The sequence below is a fragment of the Phyllostomus hastatus genome, unplaced genomic scaffold (assembly GCF_019186645.2).
Source record: "Phyllostomus hastatus isolate PE091 unplaced genomic scaffold, TTU_PhHast_1.1 phas_contig_196, whole genome shotgun sequence".
Taxonomy (NCBI): Eukaryota; Metazoa; Chordata; class Mammalia; order Chiroptera; family Phyllostomidae; genus Phyllostomus; species Phyllostomus hastatus.
In genome coordinates, this window is record NW_025333709.1 from 39991541 (window position 1) to 40010658 (window position 19118).

At 33.7% G+C, this 19118-nt stretch overlaps 1 protein-coding gene across 11 annotated transcripts in view; it reads right to left on the reverse strand.

Moving 5' to 3' along the window:
- Positions 1–19118, reverse strand: part of EPHA5 (EPH receptor A5) — a 313122-nt gene that overhangs the window by 244650 nt on the left and 49354 nt on the right. The window lies entirely within an intron of this gene.

The window sequence follows — 19118 nt, forward strand, 5'->3', positions numbered from 1 at the left end:
AAAATAGAGGTAAAATTATAAATCAGTAATACAGACAGCCTTGTCATTTCAAGTACAGACATGCTATTATATCCTGGAAATCCATTAATTCTTTCTTACCAATGCATTATTTTATGCATAATAACCTTAAGAATTCTAAACATATACAGAATGTAGAAAATTAAGTATAATTTTATACAGCTTCAAAAAATAGTATTTGGTGAAAGAGGAGGTCTGAGCCAATCACTATCTTAATAAAATATTCCATTTTTGAGAAGCTCATTGTACCATAACTACTGTTGGAAAATATAGAACCAAATTTTTTCTTTATATTATTATTATTTAAGAAATGTCCTAGACCTGTGAAAATCTGTGTCTACAAAACTATACAATTTTAACTCTTAAAAAGCTGTCTGTGAAACACAGAGAGCAATGAAACCATAATGACTTTCAATAAATACAGAATGTGATTTCCGATATGGAAATAGATAAACCTAATGGAACCTCATTTCTTTAGATATAAAATTAAATACAGTATTATTTCTTGATTCCATTCAATTGACAAACGTGAAAAATGTGGAGTCACAAAAGACGCACGTAAACTGTCTACCTCACATGTCCCCTCTGAAAATCCTCGCCGCTGCCAAACCGACACAAGTGAAAAGTGCTGCTGAGGGGCAACTGCTGAGCTCCTTAAGTTCACAGAGAAGGATGTCGAGATTTCATCTCTCCTAACAACTTTCACATTAAGGTGTTATGAGAAGCCTCAGTTCTTTCACTTCATCTCACTTGTCCTCTCTCAAAATGTATTTAACAGCTTCCGATTTTCTAACTGAGCCTTCTATTTCAGCGTTCTGTCATTAAACTATTGACATTTTTTTTTCCTAAAGTGATCCAGGTCTCAGTCTCTGAATGGTCACTCAATGTCGTGATCAATATTTTATGGAAAAAAGAGCACCTCAACTAACTGAATGAGAGCAACAAAAGTAATCAACTTACTGTAACAAGATTAATTAAATACATATTCTGTGAATCAGTAAAATGAAAAATAACATCAAAAAGCTCTTCTTTGAAAAAATCAAAATGCTACATTATGTCTGCTTTAGATTTTATTTTTTAATGTATTTCTATATAAAACACAAATGGATGTTAAATCCTTGACCTTAAATCATGTATAGAAGTCCTATTTCTGCACCATATATTCCAATAGAACCCTGCTAGCAAGTAAAAGGTATTAAAAGAGCAGCATCTTACAAGATTATAAGGCAAGCAATTCACTGTTTGTCTGTACAAAGTCCAGGTACCATAAAGATTATTAAAAATGCAAGCCAAGCAGCACTTGACAAGACAGCTTAATAGCTACTGCTTCAGGTGATAATTTCAAAGAGTGCATGAGCATCTTGCTTCTCCAAATATTCTCAATTAAGAAAAGGAAAACTATAATTTTCTTTGATGTTAGAATTTATTATGGTGGAATTGTATTTATGTTTTTACAAATGTCCAAAATATAAGTGAAGATTCAAATTTTCTGTATCTAATATATGAATAGAAAGAGTTTAATTTAAATAATTATGACCATAAGCTATTCAGGGAATCAAATAGATAATATATATGCATTTCCCATAAATATCTATTCCTATTTAGTTATTATAAATACACTAAGAAATGGATGAACATATTTCATTTATTTAGCTTGGTTGAATTAAAACTTTGGGTTCTTCCAAGATTTCTTCCCTTTTAATACAAATAGGACACCCCATTATTCTCAGCAAAAATCTCACTTATGAAGAAGAAACAAGAGGATGGAGAGAAGCATCAGTCAAGAAGAACTTAAGAACCTGACAGGTAAATTCCTAGACACTTTTGCAAATGTCATATCAAGAAGATTACTGTAACATAATGAAAGTCACAGATAGAAAAACAATATTTTCAGCCCAGTTTTGTTGGATTACCTATAATCTATGGTATAATAAAAGTATTTGCTGCTCCTTTGATTACTATAGTGAGTTGCTTGGGAATTATGGAGGCGTGGTACCTAGGTACAATATGGACAGAGCAGCTCTGTTCTTCCCATCTAGCTCCTCTTCAAGGCCCAGCCTCCAAACCCTGGCTTCTCTGTGTTTCTTTCCTCCTCACTCCTATTTCTTTGTCTTAACATTAAACACTAGTTACACAGACAGCTTGGTCTGGCTTGATTTCTTTCCCAGATGCCTGGGCTTGCTCCTTTTCCCAGTGGGCACTGGGAAGTCCAAGTCATTTGCATTCTAATCCCATGCCTGGCCAGACATCACAAGTCAGCCACATTCATCAAGGAAGTGGAAAAGAAAAAGGACTTATTTTCATATCCATATATGTATTATGGAGTTATCAACTTTTCCTACACAAACCATGAAGAACTATTTTCTCTCTGCCTGCCTCTCATTGCCTTATTAGGTTTCTAGCCCCAAGCTCCTAATGTTTTTTAGCCTGCTAACCTCATTCTTACTTCCAATCCTCCAGCCTATACATCACTTCTCTTGCTTTCAATACTTAAAAATGCTTATGAAGGACACACAGCCTAGACTAGAATATTCCCAAATATGCATAAGGAATCATCAAATGAAAAGAGGTGATTTTGACCTTTCTAGTTATCAAGGGTGCCTATTATCTAGTTCTGTTTTCATATTGTGTTTTTATTTACTTTGGTTTTTAAGCAGAGGTTAATATATTAAGATTAAAGTACAATGGTAAGAAACTTTGTAGTAAAGACTTGAACAGAAGTACTTGATTGGTCTTGTACAGAAAAAAGAGTATCAGTCTGCAGCCCTAGTTTTAGTCCCGTCTCATCTAACATCTAGATATATAAACTCAGACCCATCAACTGGCACACCGGCTACATGTAGTCTAGAGTGAGAACTGAAACTGTCCCAACCATCTAATATAACACAGAAGAAGGGGCCTTAAAAAACCTGATCCTACTCTTTATTTTTGAAGTGAGGAACCTGAAGATAAGAGAACAGAAAGAAACTGACCAAGCTCCCAGAGGACAGGCCTGAACATATGAGCAGCCCTTCTGCCTGTTGTCAGCACATCTCTGTGCTCCATGTGCAGATTTATGTGTGGGATTGCTTGGACTGATGGGTTGCAGCCATATGTCACAACTAAATTCAGATTTTTCAGAAATCATGTAAGCATAAATAATTCAATCTTCCCTCCTTTCTTTTCCTTTCCTTTCCTTTCCTTTCCTTCTATTTCCTTCCTTCCTTTCACCTATCCATCCTTCTTTCCCCCCACCCCCCTCTTTCCTGTATTTCTGTCTCTATATATCTTATACTCTGAAACACAGGTATGAAGGTAAAGACATGATTTTCTTTTTCTCTACTGTTTCTCAGCATCTCACACCACATGGCACAAAGTATGGCACTTGGCATATATTTTATAATGAATAAATCAATATCAGACATATATACAACCCTCCTCTTACAGAGATACACTAATTTCACATTTAGAATAATTCATAAATTTTCTTATATGGATAATTTTTATAATCTTTACAAAATTTAGTTTGGCATTTTAGCCTGTAGAACTCATTTTCATTAGCATTATTTTACCAATTACAGTTTACAGTTTAGTTTAGCTATGCAATATTTTGAGCATGGTATGTTTTAAAATACTGTTTTTATTTTTCATTCACTAGTCTCCTTCATTATTTATGTACATATTAGAAATCTAGAATATAGCCCTGACTGATGTGGCTCAGTGGACTGAGTGCTGGCCTGTGAACCAAAGGGTCACTGATTCAATTCCCAGAGTAAAGCACATGCCTGGGTTGTGGGCTGGGTCCCCAGTGCGGGGCATGCAAGAGGGAACCACACATTGATATTTCTCTCCCTCTTTTTCTCCCTCCTTTTCCCTCTCTCTAAAAACAAATAAATAAGATCTTTTAAGAAACAAAAGCCCAGAATATAGAATATCACTTAGTGGCCTTATATTTCTTACTTCAATCAAACAATACTAGGGCTCTCTTAGAGATATTTTTTGCTCACAGATGTTGAAATATGACTAGGAATCAATTGCCTCCAGCTTTACTCTGACCTGCCCAAAGCATAACTTTAATATCATAATATTTCATATAATTCCTTTTTAAAGGCTCCAAAAGGAAGTGAAAATTAGGCTTTCGTTGTATTCAAAATATCACTAGTTGATATCCTGTGGTTTTCTCTGTATGTGCTTGTGTGTGTGTATAGTATGGTTCCTAAATTACTATACCCTAATCTCAAATTATTAACTAATTTTTTCAAAAAAATAGTTCCTCTCCATGACGTTAGAAAGCACCTGGAAAATAATTTGACTATGTGCTCAGGTTTAGAAGTGGGCACTTTACTCATTTTAACCAGTGAGCAAGACATTCTACCTGCTACCTCGTAATATGTTTACCTACAGTCTAGAATTTTGGGAAGTTTCCTGTTATTGCAAAAATCTAATGAAATATAATATAACAAATCAGAAATTTTAAGCACAAAAAGATCTTTTGTTTTTCCTCTTATTTTCTAATTTATTATAGTAATTTTAATATCAGCATTTTAGTTTCATTATTTCATGTGTTTTTTCAATTTCATATTGAAAAAGTGGGTAAAATGTACTCATGTAAGAACCTAAGAAAATTGCTTATTGTTTTCCTCAGGTTCATGATAAATGAGTACTAATAGTCTTCCCCATAACATTTGCTAAAACTTACTATGCTTGCATAAAATCATTATGTTTCCTCCCTGTTGAATGTGCAATTAAGCTCATTTGTCCATGTGTGCATGCAGAAGTCTGCAATTACCTAATATATTCAATCCAGGATATTTATTTTGAGAGAAACTGGTCAGAAATTCCTCTAAGCACAAATGACTTAGGAACATGATAAATGGCAGAAAAGATGAAGAGTCCTATTATTGTTGGAACTGACTTTTTTCCCATTTGTTATTAACTTTGATGTGCTGCTGTACACTACAAGTCATTCCTCATTAGGAAGAAGTACTGTATTATTGAGGTCCATGCATGTTGGGTTAAAATATGAGTCCCTAGTTCACAAGCCTGTCTAGTGGCTGCCCAAATGCTTGAACAATGAGTTTCAAATAGAACAAGCTGCATCTTGGATTGCAATGCTTTGAAAGACATTTTGTTGTAATTCAAAATTAATCCTGGAATGTGTGAAACCTCAAAGGTAATATACACAGGAGGAATAGTTTAGAGCTAGAGGTAGTCAATCTGTATTTGAGAAGATCATTTTCTTGTTATATATCCTGCACATGATATAATCTTACGGAACAAAACCACATTGTTTGCAGATGAGTAAACTGAGGTCCAGAACTACTGACACACTAATCAATGCCAGATTGATGTCTGTGGTCGGAACTCTCTGATATTAACAATGTTTCCCCCTTTGAAGGGTTAAAAATATAATGTTTAAAATATACTAGAAAATGAAGTCATTTTAATCAACAACAGTGAAAAATTTTCAATATCTGATGAACAGGGTATTTATGTGTTCAAAAAATAAAATTGTTGGCCTTTGTGGTAGAATTACCAGAATCCATCATTCCTTAATAAGTTTTCTGACATTTGGATCAAGACCACTCCTAGTCCACAGAAACACCTCAATTTTTATGCACAACCACAAGAACAACATGGTTTTAAAAGAATAAAATATACAGTATATAGTTTCTGTTTCAGAAATTTAATATCTCTACTGGCTATGGTTCTTTAGTAAAATAAATATCAAAATGTAGCAACTTCAAAAATCAGTTGAAGCAACAATCTTGTTACATTTCCTCAATAATATGCTAGTAAAAATATGCATCATGTAGGAGTTTGGTTATTTAAAACATCTTTAAAATGTGTGACTATGATGTAGCAATATTGTTAGAAGTCACTCAAATAATTTTCTGTGCATGAAATAAAGTTGAGTTGATTACTTTACAGCCCTAGAATAGAAAAAAAATGTTTATGAAATCACATTCCATTCAAAAACCAAAATCACCTGAGAAAGAGATTAAAGCTTTCAACTTTATATGAATATTTTCACGGGGATTAAATCTATAGATCTGTAAGACACTAAATATGAATGACAAGAAGAGATTTTTCTTCCCCTGGAGAAACAATTCATAGTTTTTATTCTTTTTTTCCCAATAATGCACTCAGTTGTTATAACAAAATAAAAAACGAAAGAAAAATATCATTGATTCTTTCTTTTATTTTTATATTTGTAGGATGCTATCTTTATTATAAGCAGTCTCAGAGCCTTATTTGCTGAACAAAACTACATAGCCAACAGCACTTTGTCACACATGTCAAATATATACTTGACAACAGAAAGTTATACTTCACTTTTTAAATTTGTTTTTATTGTTGCCATTATTGCAGATATCACCCACTCCCCCCTTCCACCAAGACGCACCCCCACCTTCTCCACATGTTGTTATGGTTTTTAAAAAATTATCCAATGCAGAAAAAATCAATTACAGATTGGAAAAATCAAAAGCAAAAGTACGGATAAAACATTAACAACTGGAGAAGTTTACTATTTAAGAAAAAAAGGTATTTCTTAATAAAATACTATGATTAACATAATCTAAAACCAAAAGTATAAATATATATAATGTCTACTTATGTATTTATTGCTACTCCACTTTTAAGAAAATGTATATTAAATGGTTTTACATTATATAAAGTGGTATAGTAATCAATGGCTTATGGTCAAGATGGCAGCAAGGGAAACATGCCATGTCTCCTTGCACAACTACATCAAAATTATAACTGAAATAAGGAACAACCATCACTCTAAACTGTTAGAAACTGAGTTGATTAGAAATCTGACAACTATAAAATTAAAGAAACTGGATTCATCCAAAATGATACAAGGGGCAGAGATATGGAATGAGTGGATCCCACATGCATGTGTGGTGGATAAAATTCTGGGAGTGATATCTTGGGAGCAAGGAGTCCCAGACCCATACCAGGCATGCAGACCTATGATTCCAGTGCCAGAAAATTAAATCCCCATAACTCTTAGCTGCAAAAACCAGTGGAGATTGAGTCAGTAGAAGAAAGTACTGGTGTTCCAGTCATTTCCTCTTAAAGAGCCCATACATAGAATTATTTAGACTCATTCACTCTGAGTTCCAGCACCAGGGTAGCTGCTCAAAAGATACCACAGGCATATAGTGGGGAACTGAAGTGTTTGGCATCAAGGCAAAGCTGGGGGACAAGTTTCTTACAGACAGAAAGGTGGCCAGAAGCCATTGTCCCCTTTCTGAACTCATCCCTCCCCGCATACAGAGCCAAGAGGTGGCAGGTAGGTGCCAAATCTGAGAATCCATCAACCTGGCTAAACAGTTTGCCCTACCCTGGAGATCCCCTGAGACTCCATCACACCCAACTTCCTGGCACAGCCAAACTGTTAACAGTGACTTTTCCATATGAATGGCTGGTCTTGGCTCATGCTTCACAACTACCTAAAACCTATCAAACAAGCAACAGCCAACATCAGTGGACTCCCAGAATCCTGTAGCTCTTGCTACATAGCCCCAGGCCAGGCACTAGCAGAAGCCAGCCTAGATTCATACTTAGCTCTGCCTGGGAATCTATGAGCCCAGTACACAATTAACAGACATTTCAGATTATTTTATAGCTCATGCAGGATGGCACCAGACAGAACATAGGAGGAGGTCAACCTTGGCCTGTACCACCTGGGAAACACCCAGTGGATAGCTATAGACCATGTTGATGCACCACCATCCTGCCCCTGCACAGTTGATTCTCCACGGAGGGTGGAGATTGATGGCCAGTTAGTCCTTGTAGCTGATTGGCCTGGGTAAATCCCTCCCATTGATTTGCCAATATCAATTAAGACTCAATTAGAAGAGGAAGGTGTATTCAGTCAACATGAAGGGTGGACACCAAGTCCTCAGCTTGATAGGGGAGTTTGTACCACTGGACCCTACAGAATACCTATTACACTAGACCATGCTTCCATATAAGGAATCCTTAAAACTCTACCTAATACATAGAAACAAACACACAGAGGGTGCCAAAATGAGGGAAAAAGAAACATGGCCAAAATGAAAGAACAGATTGAAACTTCATAAAAAGAACTAAAAAAAGTGGAGATAACAATCTGTCAGATGCAGAGTTCAAAATATTGCTTATGAAGATGATCAAGGAACTTAGTGAGGACCTCAACAGTGTAAAAGAGATCCAATCAGAAATGAAGGATACACTGATTGAAATAAAGAACAATTTACAGGGAAACAACGGTATAGTAGATTAAGTTGAGAATCAAATCAATGATTTAGAACATAAGGAAACAAAAAACAATCAATCAGAACAATAAGAAGAAAATAGAATCCAAGAAAAAAGAGGACAGTAAGCAGCCCCTGGGATAACGTCAAGCATTGTAGCATTCTCATCATACAGGTGCCAGAAGTTGAAGAGAAAGAGTGAGAAATTGGAAATTTACTTGAAAAAAAAAAATGAAAGGAAACTTCCTTAATTTGGTGAAGAAAATAGACATGCAAGTCCAGGAAGCACAGAAAGACCCAAAGAAGACAGATGCAAAGAGGCCCATTCCAAGACTTATAGTAATTAAAATGCCAAAGGTTAAAGAAAGAATCTTAAAAACAGCAAGAGAAAAAAAGTTAGTTACCTACAGGTGAATTCCCATAAGACTGTCAGAAGATTTTTCAAAAGACAACTTGAAGGTAGAAGAGATTGACAAGAAAATTCAAAGTCATGAAAAGCAGAGACCTAGAGACAAGATTGCTTTACTGAGCAAAGATATCATTTATAATTGAAAGGCAGATAAATAGATTCCCTGACAAGGAAATCTAAAGGAGTTTATTATCACCAAAATTAGTATATGAAGTGTTAAAGGGACTTATTTAAGGAAAGGAAGATCAAAACTATGAACAATAGTACCAGCTGGTGTGGCTTGGTGGATTAAGCATGGGCCTGTGAATAAAAGGGACACTGGTTTGATTCCCAGCCAGAGAATGTGCCTGGGTTGCAAACTGGGTCTTGGTGGGGGGCATGTGGGAGGCAACCGCATACCAATGTTTCTCTCCCTCTCTTTCCCCCTTCCTTCCCCTTTCTCTAAAAAAAAGAACAATGAATTGACAATAAATACATATCTCTCAACAACTGAATCTTAAAAACACACTAAGTGAACAAGAAGAACAGAGACAGACTAATATAGAGAATATTTTGATGATTGCTAGATGGGAGACGGTATGGGTGAATGGGTGAAGAGGCAAAATAATTAACTAATTTGAAAGAATATATGCACCCATATGTTCACTGCAGCATTATTCATAATAGCCAAGCCATGGAAGCAACCCAAGTGCCCATCAATAGATGAGTGGATAAAAAAGCAGTGGTATAATCACATAGTGGAATATTATGGCCAAAGAAAGAATGAAATCTTACATTTTATGACAGCATGGATTGACCTAGAGGGCACTAGTGAAGTAAAATACGTCAGACAGAGGAAGACAAATACCTTATGATTTCATTAATGTGTTGAGCCTACAGAACAAAATAAACAAACAAATAAAATAGAAACAGACACACAGATACAAAGAACAGACTGACTGCTATCAGAAGAAATGGGAGTCAAAGGGTTGGGTGAAAAGGTAGAGGGATTAAGAAGTACACATTGGTAGTTACAGAATAGTCACAGGGATGTAAAGTACAGCATAGGGAATATAGTCAGTGATATCATGATAACTATGTATGTGATAAGGTGGGTACTTGAAACATTGGGGGACCCTGTAAAATACATAATTTTCTAACCACTATGCTATATATCTGAAAATAATACAATAATATTAAATGTAAACCATAACTAAAAATTTTTTAAAAGAAATACCAATAGGTAGTTATAGAATAGCCATGTATATGTAAAGTATAGTATAGGAAATGGAGTAGCCAAAGAACTTATACGCATATTCCATGGACATAAACAATGGTTTGGGGATTGCCTGAGGGATTGGGAAGAGGCAGGGTGCAGGGGGAGTCAAGGGGAAAAATTAGGACAACTGTAATAGCATAATCAATAAAAATAATAAAAAAATTAATGATATATGTCATAGATATTTCAAGTTTTTTAAATCTGGCTTTTTTTTTCCAAGAAAATTTTACTTACCAGGACAATTTTAAATGTATCAACTGGTCAATCACAATATTACAAGGTAAAATGAGCTCAGTGGGTATGTATACCTAAAATTAACAAAGTAGTAAAACGAATTAAAACTTTAAATAGTCTCATTAGTATTTTATCTGAAAGCAGATCCATTAAATATGGTAAATGTTATCTTGTTTATTAGTGATTTTATGCCATAAATTATATTCTTAAAGAAGCAGCTAAAAACAAATTTATAAACAATTTATCTAATTTAGTTCCATTATTGCTTTACTATATATTTACCACCTCCATGTTTCAGCCGCAGTAGCTCATCCCTCTATATTTTCTATCACTTTATACCAAGAGATCATAAGTACAGCATTTGATAACATATGTCTGTTCTAATATAAATATCTACTGTGCTATTGCCAAAGTTTACATAATCTGTGAGTTTATAGTTTTCTAAAGAGTTTATTCAGTCTCAACTATGAAGCAGAAATACACATTTACCATAGAGAATTTAAGATCTAAGAAGTCACACCTTTCTCCCGTTTTCAGGATTTCACAGTGAACGCAAACACAGGCATACTATGAAAATTCCTCATGGCAGCCACTGGGAGATGTCAGAGATGGTGCTCCCAGTGTTACCTAAAAGCATATATTCTCAATAACACTTAAAAATTTTAGTGTCATTATTACTCTCTTTAATATAAATACTATTCTATAATAGATAACTATTAGTTCTGTAGCGAAGCTTTCCTTTTATAGCTATATGAAAGTTTCAGTTTCTATTGGGATTCAATGTAATAAAAATAAAGGAGAGTACTCACTGGTGTGCTTAATATTTTAGTAAAAATAGATACTACACTCTTGATATTCTGGCAACTTTTTTTCCAATAACCAAATTAGAAGTCTAAATTATTTAGCCATCCTATAATACATACTAGAAAATATAATGTCTTTACTCGGTTGTCTTTATTCTTCCCTCATTTTTCAACAGATAAAATTAAACTTCTCATGTAGGCTTAACAACAGCACCCATAATTCAATCCAATTTCATATCTCACATTAATCATGTTCTTGTAATCAGTGGCTATTCAACATGAATTTCTATCTCATTTTTGTTGGGAAACAGCTACACTAGGGGTTTGAGCATATTCACATCTAAATGATTCTATTGCCATAGCACAGACTAAAACACTGCATCCACTTGTCATGTCCATATTCATGAAGTTCTGCAGAAACAAAGGCTATCTACAGTTAGGGTTGTCCAGCACAGAGCTGGAACTGCCATAGAGAACAGCCTTATTTTTCCCAGTGCTTCTCTCATTGAGATGCAAGTAAAAGAAGGAACTGCCCTGGGTCCATTGTAAATTTCACTGCCTTCATTTTTTAGCTGTTTCTGTTCAAACAGTTAACATCAACAATAAAAAAAAATGCCCAATGAGTACAAGTGCATATTTCTTACCAAAATCTTAATATGGAAGTTTAAAATGCTTACTGAATGCTTACTGATACTTTTAAAATGACAATTTCAATTTTTCAGTGTTTATTTTTACATGTATTTGATCATTACTTTAATGAAACTGTAAATTTGAGCTACATTAGAATGCAGTTTTATAACATAGCACACTATATAATGGCAGTGATTGACTAATATGTATAAAGATGCCTTGTTTATCAATTAAATAAACATATCTAACTGCATTTTATTCATTAATTTGTTTTTTAGGATTGCTAAAACAATGGATTTTTCTAAGAATGCTAAAAATTCTAGGCAAATATAAAATCTTTATAGCATTAGTAAAATTGCAACAGTAGGGAAATCGTACATTCTTCTTACTTGGATTTTCTGCCTATATTTTTTTCTTATCTTCCTGTATTCTTCCTACATCATTCTGAAGCCTTTTGCTTAGGTTAGTACCCATAAGCAGAAATAGTAAAATTAATCTTGCAGTGTGATTTTATCCTTAAAATTAAAGAGAGTTATAAACTGCCTTTTTCTCTGCTTATGGACACAATCCCTTTCACTGATATAGTACAGTAATAGAAAACATAATAGAGTAAATGCAGATAACAGATAAGTATAATAATGGCACAGATATATGAATTTTTAGCATAAAGAATCTCAAGTATTATTCAGTACATCCATATCTATTTGTAGATCAGCAAATGGGACTCAATATGATAAAGAATAAATCCATAATTAAGGAAACAACTGTCCTTGACTTCACTGTTCTGTTTGCTACAAGACTAACAGGTTTTCTGTTATATAACTAAAAGTCCTTAGAAAATATTGCTTAGTGGGTTGCTGGACATCTCAAATTCTTTCATAACAATTTCCTATTCCACTTTTGGCTATTTATATTGCATATAAAATTATTCTTTGCATTTAAATGTATGTTTATTAGGAGAAACATAGGCAGATGTGGAATCAAGTTTTAGAAGAGCTTAGGGAAAAGGGACTCTTCAATGCTGGGAGTATGCATAGGAAACTGAATTTGGGAAGCTATTTGGCAATATAAGGCAAATTTAGAAAATATTTTAAACCAGGATTTTTGCACGTGACCGAGGATATATATGCCAAATGACACCTCCACCAAAGTTGAAATGGCCAAACATTATAAAACACTTACATCGCCATTAATAGTAATATAAAATGTGCTACATTCCTACTATATATCACTATACATGATTAACATCAGTTCATTTATCTAATCTCAAATATATATGAGGAGAGAAATGAAAATTTTAAAAAGAGTAAAACATTTTGATACACTTCAAAATAAAACACTATAAATTATGTCTTACTACATCAATATAATTATATAATAATAATAAATAAATAAACAGGAAATGCACTATATTCATGATAACAGATCAATAAAAAGAATCTAATCAGAAGAATATAGAAAAATATTAAATAAAAAATGGACAGAACTTCAGAGACTTCTAGGACAAAATTAAGCCTATCAACATATATGTAATGACAGTTCCAAAAGAGGAGAAGAAAGAAAAAATGACACATATAATTCTTGAATATCAAAATTTTCCCAAATTTTATTAAAATATTGATGTTCAAATCCAAAATGCCCACTACACTGAGATCCATGCCTAGACATATGACAGCAGCACTGCTGAAAGCTATGACACAAAGAAGAACACTCATCAAATAAAGAACAAGAACTTAATAATGAGTCGCCTCTTCAAGAAACAAAGCAACACAGGCCAGAATAAAAGTGGGATGACATATTCAAAGGGCTGAAAGAAAAATAAAGTCATCCAAGAATTTCATATCTAGCAAGCGACATTGATGTAGAATGCACCAGTAAAAACTAAATAATCCAGTTAGAAGATGGATAAAAGCCACAGATATAGTACTTCTGAGAATACACAGATGGTACTTGCCATGGTGTAAAAATGTTGAATGTTGTTAGCCATCAGTGAAATTCAAATTAAGACTACAGTGATATATTGCTACACACCTATCTAAAATTATTTTGTTTTTTAAAGTCAGAACACCAAATGCTGATAAGAATGTGATAAAACTGAATTGCTTATACATTGCTGGTGGGAAAAGTAAAATGGTTAAGCCCTTTAGAAAACAGGGAGTTTCTTGCAAAACTAAGCATGCAGTTACTATAAAATGCACCAATTTTACCCTTTGATTTTAATTCCAGGTAAATGAAAACTTTTGTTCATCTGAACAAAAATATATGCATGTTCACAGAAATTTTATTTTAAATATTCCTGATATTAGAGTCAGCCCAGGTGACCTTCTATAGGTGAATGGTTACAAACACACTGTGATAAAAATGTATCATGGAATACTACTCAGTATATAAAGAAACAAATTCTTTTAAAAATTTTTTATTTATTTATTTTTAGAGAGAGGGGAAGGTAAGGAGAAAGAGAGGAAGAGAAACATCATGTATTGTTGCCTCTCACATGGCCCCCACTAGGGACCTGGCCTACAACCCAGGCATGGGCCCTGACTGGGAATCGAACCAGCGACCCTTTGGTTCTCAGCCCGCGCTCAATCCACTGAGCTACACCAGTCAGGGCAAGAAACAAATTCTTGATACAAGTAAAAATCTGAAGGAATCTCCAAGGAATTTTGCTGAATGAGAAAAATAAAGTTCAAAATTTAAATGCTATATGAGTTCATTTATAAAATATTTTTGAAATAAAATTTTAGAAGTAGAGTAGAGCTCAGTGGTTGACAGAGGTTAATCACATTTGAATGAAAGAGTTCCTGAATGAATGAACAAAAGGAAAATGGGTAAATGAAAATACCAGAAAGCATTGGATTTACTATTATTGCTTCACTCAGTGGTGTGCTGAGACTCAACTGCAAAGGGAACAAAAACTTTTGAGTGAGTTATTTCTCTCTGCTTTTTCTAGAAACAATTTAGTCAAAGAACACTTGGCATGTCAACCCTGAAATGTTGCCAGCCTTTTGCTCTGGCCACTATTTTTTTCCTCTCGGTAATAACTCCCACCAGAAGAGTGGGAAGGAAAGAAAGAGAAAGTTAAACTCAATCCTGTCAAATGTCATTAAGAGCTGGCAGCTCCAAGAAGGGTTTTGTCGTGAAGAGAATTGAATCTTGTGAAAAAGGGGCTACCTGAATCACTGTGAATTTTATTTATCTGTGCAGCTCTGTTGCTAATTATCACTGGTGACAGTTGGCAAGCCCATTGAGGTCTCAGAAGATTGTGATGGTCAAAACATAACATTTAGAAACTAGTGATCCTTGTAAATAAAGTACTATTTACTTTGTGGTGCTGAGGCTTGTTCTAACCACTTTCTTTTCATATGAAATAGGATGTTAAAGATATACAATGGTATCTGAAAAATCTATCTTGACAAGATCTAATTAGTTGGGCTAAATGAAAAGTTCAAGCACTGGGATATAGATTTTCTTTCTCTTAACTCCCACTCCCACCCAAAGGATATGACTCTATGACTCAGTTCACACACTAAAATTTACAAGACTAAGTAAAAAAGTTTCTCAATGATTCTCAATGATTCCTAGACCATATTTAATTGAAGTCATTTTAAAAAGTACATCCTATCAAAAGAAAATACTAGAAATTTAATTATTCCAAAAATGTAACAAAGAGAATACTTCCTGAAAAAATTGATAAAGCAAAGAAAAAAGCTGCATAGATTTCAATATGTTTTTAATTTTTTAATTTATTTTTCAATTTCTTGCTTTAATTGAAGATCTTTGAGGACTTTTCAGCTGTTATTTTACAAGAATTTAGAGTCATGTTTTAGAGCTAACAGGCTTGTAGCATCATCAAAGCACACTTTCTTGAAGATTATTCTTTAAAAAGTTACTTTATGGTTTCATACAACCTTATTGCTGACCCGGTTGATTCCTGCAACGAGTTTTACAGAATAACTAATATGCCCCAAATGTGCTAGTTTATGTTTTTATCACATTCAGGGACAAAGTATGCACTTGCATTCATGAGAAGATGATTGCATTTATAATTCTGATAAGTTTCCATCCTGAGACATTGCAATCACAATTAATAAATGAGTAAAACATGTATTTGCCCCACCCAAAGAAGTTTGCCACAAAGATGCCTGTGAAAGAATAAAGAGATCACGTTCACAACCTTGCAACTGTGTGCATATTGTATAGTTGTTGATAGTGCCTCACTTCATTAACCTATGATAAATAATTTAATGTTGTCTACATGACTGAAAAATAATGTCTTTAACACTGACAAGTTACATGATCATTTAAGTTCCCTCTGATTTCCATAATCCCATATGACATAAATAAATATATATACATGTTTAATATTTAAAAAACAATCTGGACTGCTTTTGTTAGAAAAACAACATTAAAGAAAGGAACCTTGGTATTTAATAATACAATATAAAATATTCAAGGTAGAATCAGTAACCATATATAATATACAACTACAAAAACTATATATTGATATTCAATAACTGAATTTGATTTATGAAGCTTGGATTTGAAAATGAATCTCTAAATGAAAAATGAAGAATGACTGAGATCATTTCTTTTTCTATTTAACTATCTCAACTCATTTTTTTCCTCCACTAAAATACCTTAAAGATGACAGAATTAAACATCCGGCAAGAGAAGTACTGAGTGAATCTTATTAATATATATAGGCCAAGTTTTCTTAGGTAAGTATGTATGTTCACAGAATTCTCATTCAATTTAAGGGGGACATAATTACATTAAACTATATGTATATACACACAAATAAGCATAGATTAATATTTCTATATGTCAATCCTACCCTTTTTAAAATGTTCTTTTTATTTCCTCCTAAAATATTCATTTATGCTAGTATCTCTTTATTTTTTCTCTTGTAATTGATAATACTATTACCTATTAGTGAATTCCTACTTTATTTTGTTCCTCAACACACTTTGAATGACCTACAACAGACGTTTCCAAATGATTATTTAATTACCAGCTGTATTATAACCACTGCGGTAGGCAGATTTGTGGGTACTAAACATGACCTACAGAATCCTGGGACCCAGGAATATGTATTATAATAATGTATGATAATAACATTTAAAATTTATTCAGAACTTAATATGTGCCTATAGCTTTCCTAAATATCTTACATGATTTAACAAAGTTTATCTTTAACAGGTCCAATGAGGAAACTGTTATTATTTTGATGACAAAACTAAGAAAATTCATGAGTTGTGGAGCTATGATTCTGGCAATATCACCTCAAAGTTCTGGCTCTTTAACTCTCACCACACACACAGTCTCACTGTGGTGAATCTAATGTCTTGCCAGATTTATTTTTTTTAATTTTTTAAAGATTTTATTTATTTATTTTTAAAGAGAGGGGAAGGGAAGGAGAAAGAGAGGGAGAGAAACATCAGTATGTGGTTGCCTCTCACATGCCCTAAACTAGGGACCTGGTCCACAACCTAAGCATGTGCCTCGACTGGGACCCTTTGGTTCGCAGGCCCACACTCAATCCACTGAGCTACACCAGCCAGGGCAGATTTCTATAAAGCTGCCCAATAAATGTGGATGGCTACTGTACATTATATCATAAATATGTATAGTGTACTTATTTCTCAAACTAAACAAAAAGTTTCCCAAAGAAAAAATACAATATTTTGGAATTTTTAGCACAATTCTTGGACTCTATTGTGAGCACATATTTGTTAAACTGAGTCTTCCTTTCAAATCCTCCAAGGAGAAATTCACCAAAACCATCTGCACACAGGAAACAGATAGCAAGTCTTCCTTTCAAGATACAGCCTATTCTTGTAATCTGACCTACATATTTTCTCCTGCATCCTAAGTTCATTTCTTAAGAATTTTAACTCAATTTTTATAAAAAGCAACTCTTGTCACCATTAGCTATAATATTCTTTTAACTTTAATATTTTTTAACATATTTAAGTTCCAAAATCCACTAACTTGAGATTGCCTCTGGCAGACATTCTAGTGTGCTACACGCAGTGGCCAAAACTGTTCCTTATGAGGCCCAGATCATGACCAGGTTTCAGGGGAAGAAGTTGAGTTGAATTAAAAATGATTTGGTCCCCTTCCCTCAAGTTAAAATCTATATGCATGCTGTTCCTTTAAATTAATCAAAGTCAAGTTAATGCAAAGTTTCTTTATGACAATCGAGTCCTATTCAGTTTTTCTATAAGCAAATAACTGCCATTTTAAGCCTACCTATATACATATTTATGTCTTAATTAAAAAAAAATCTCTTCAGAGTTTACATGTTGCTTTTGAAAGTTAACAGAATGAATGATCATTTAAAATCTCCTATCTGGCCTGGCTGTTGTGGCTCAGTTGGTTAGGCATTGTCCTGCAGATTGAAAGGGTGTGGGTTGGATTCCCAGTCAGGGCACATGCAGTCTCCTGTTGGGGCACCAGCAAGATGCAACAAATCGATGTATCTCTTTCATATTGATGTTTCTCTCCCTTTCTTTCTCCCTCCCTTCTCCCCTGGCTGGAATAGATAAAGGGAAAAAAATAAAATTTAACCCCCAATCTGTCGGTGAATGTAATTCTTTCTTTTTATAAGAATGAAAGTCAAAATAGTATTTCAGTTCTTAAAAGGTTATATATATATATATATATATATATATATATATATACACACACACACACACACACACACGCATACACACACATATATATAACCTTTAATATATACAACCTTTATATATATAAAACCTTTAATAGAATCTTTGTATACACAGAAACCTTTATATCTATATATAAAAAACATTTAATACATATATAAACCTTATATATAGATGATATATACATATATGTATATACCTTTTATATATATGTGAAAGCAGACCATGATGTTGGTTGAATTTTTTCTTCTAACAGTATGCTAAACCGGAAAGGAAATTAAGATTTTTCTGCAACAAAGGGAAATTTAAAGACATTTTCTTTGAAAATAATCCAGGTAACCTGAGTAATCAGTTAAGGGATTTGCATAAACTTTTAAAGGTCTCAATGCCTTTTTCACACCAGGAAGAAAAGTAGAAAAACAAAAGTTGGTAGGGTCTTTCCCTATTAGAGACAGACAGGAGGAAAAGCAAAAAGTGAAGAACGGATATTTTGGGAGCAACATGCTTCAGTACTTCCATGTGTATAGCCAGACATGCATATGTATCTAATCTATGAACCAAGTAATCATTTTTTCCATGATATATTGAAACTCATTAGGAAAAGCAATGGAGTAATTTCTAACCTCAGACACTGGAAAAATGATCCTCCCCTTAATCAGGATATAACCTACTTTGAATAATGAACACAGCAGTGATGTTTAACGAGGTTAAACAAGAGAAGATGAAATAAAAACATTGGGGAACATTACTTGTTTACACAAATTGCTTCCTTCTTTACATACTCAGGCCAAGACAACATGCACCAAACTAGAAGAAACCTAGACCCAAAAGTGCCAAATACTGCTGTGGCCAGAACAAGATGGAGCC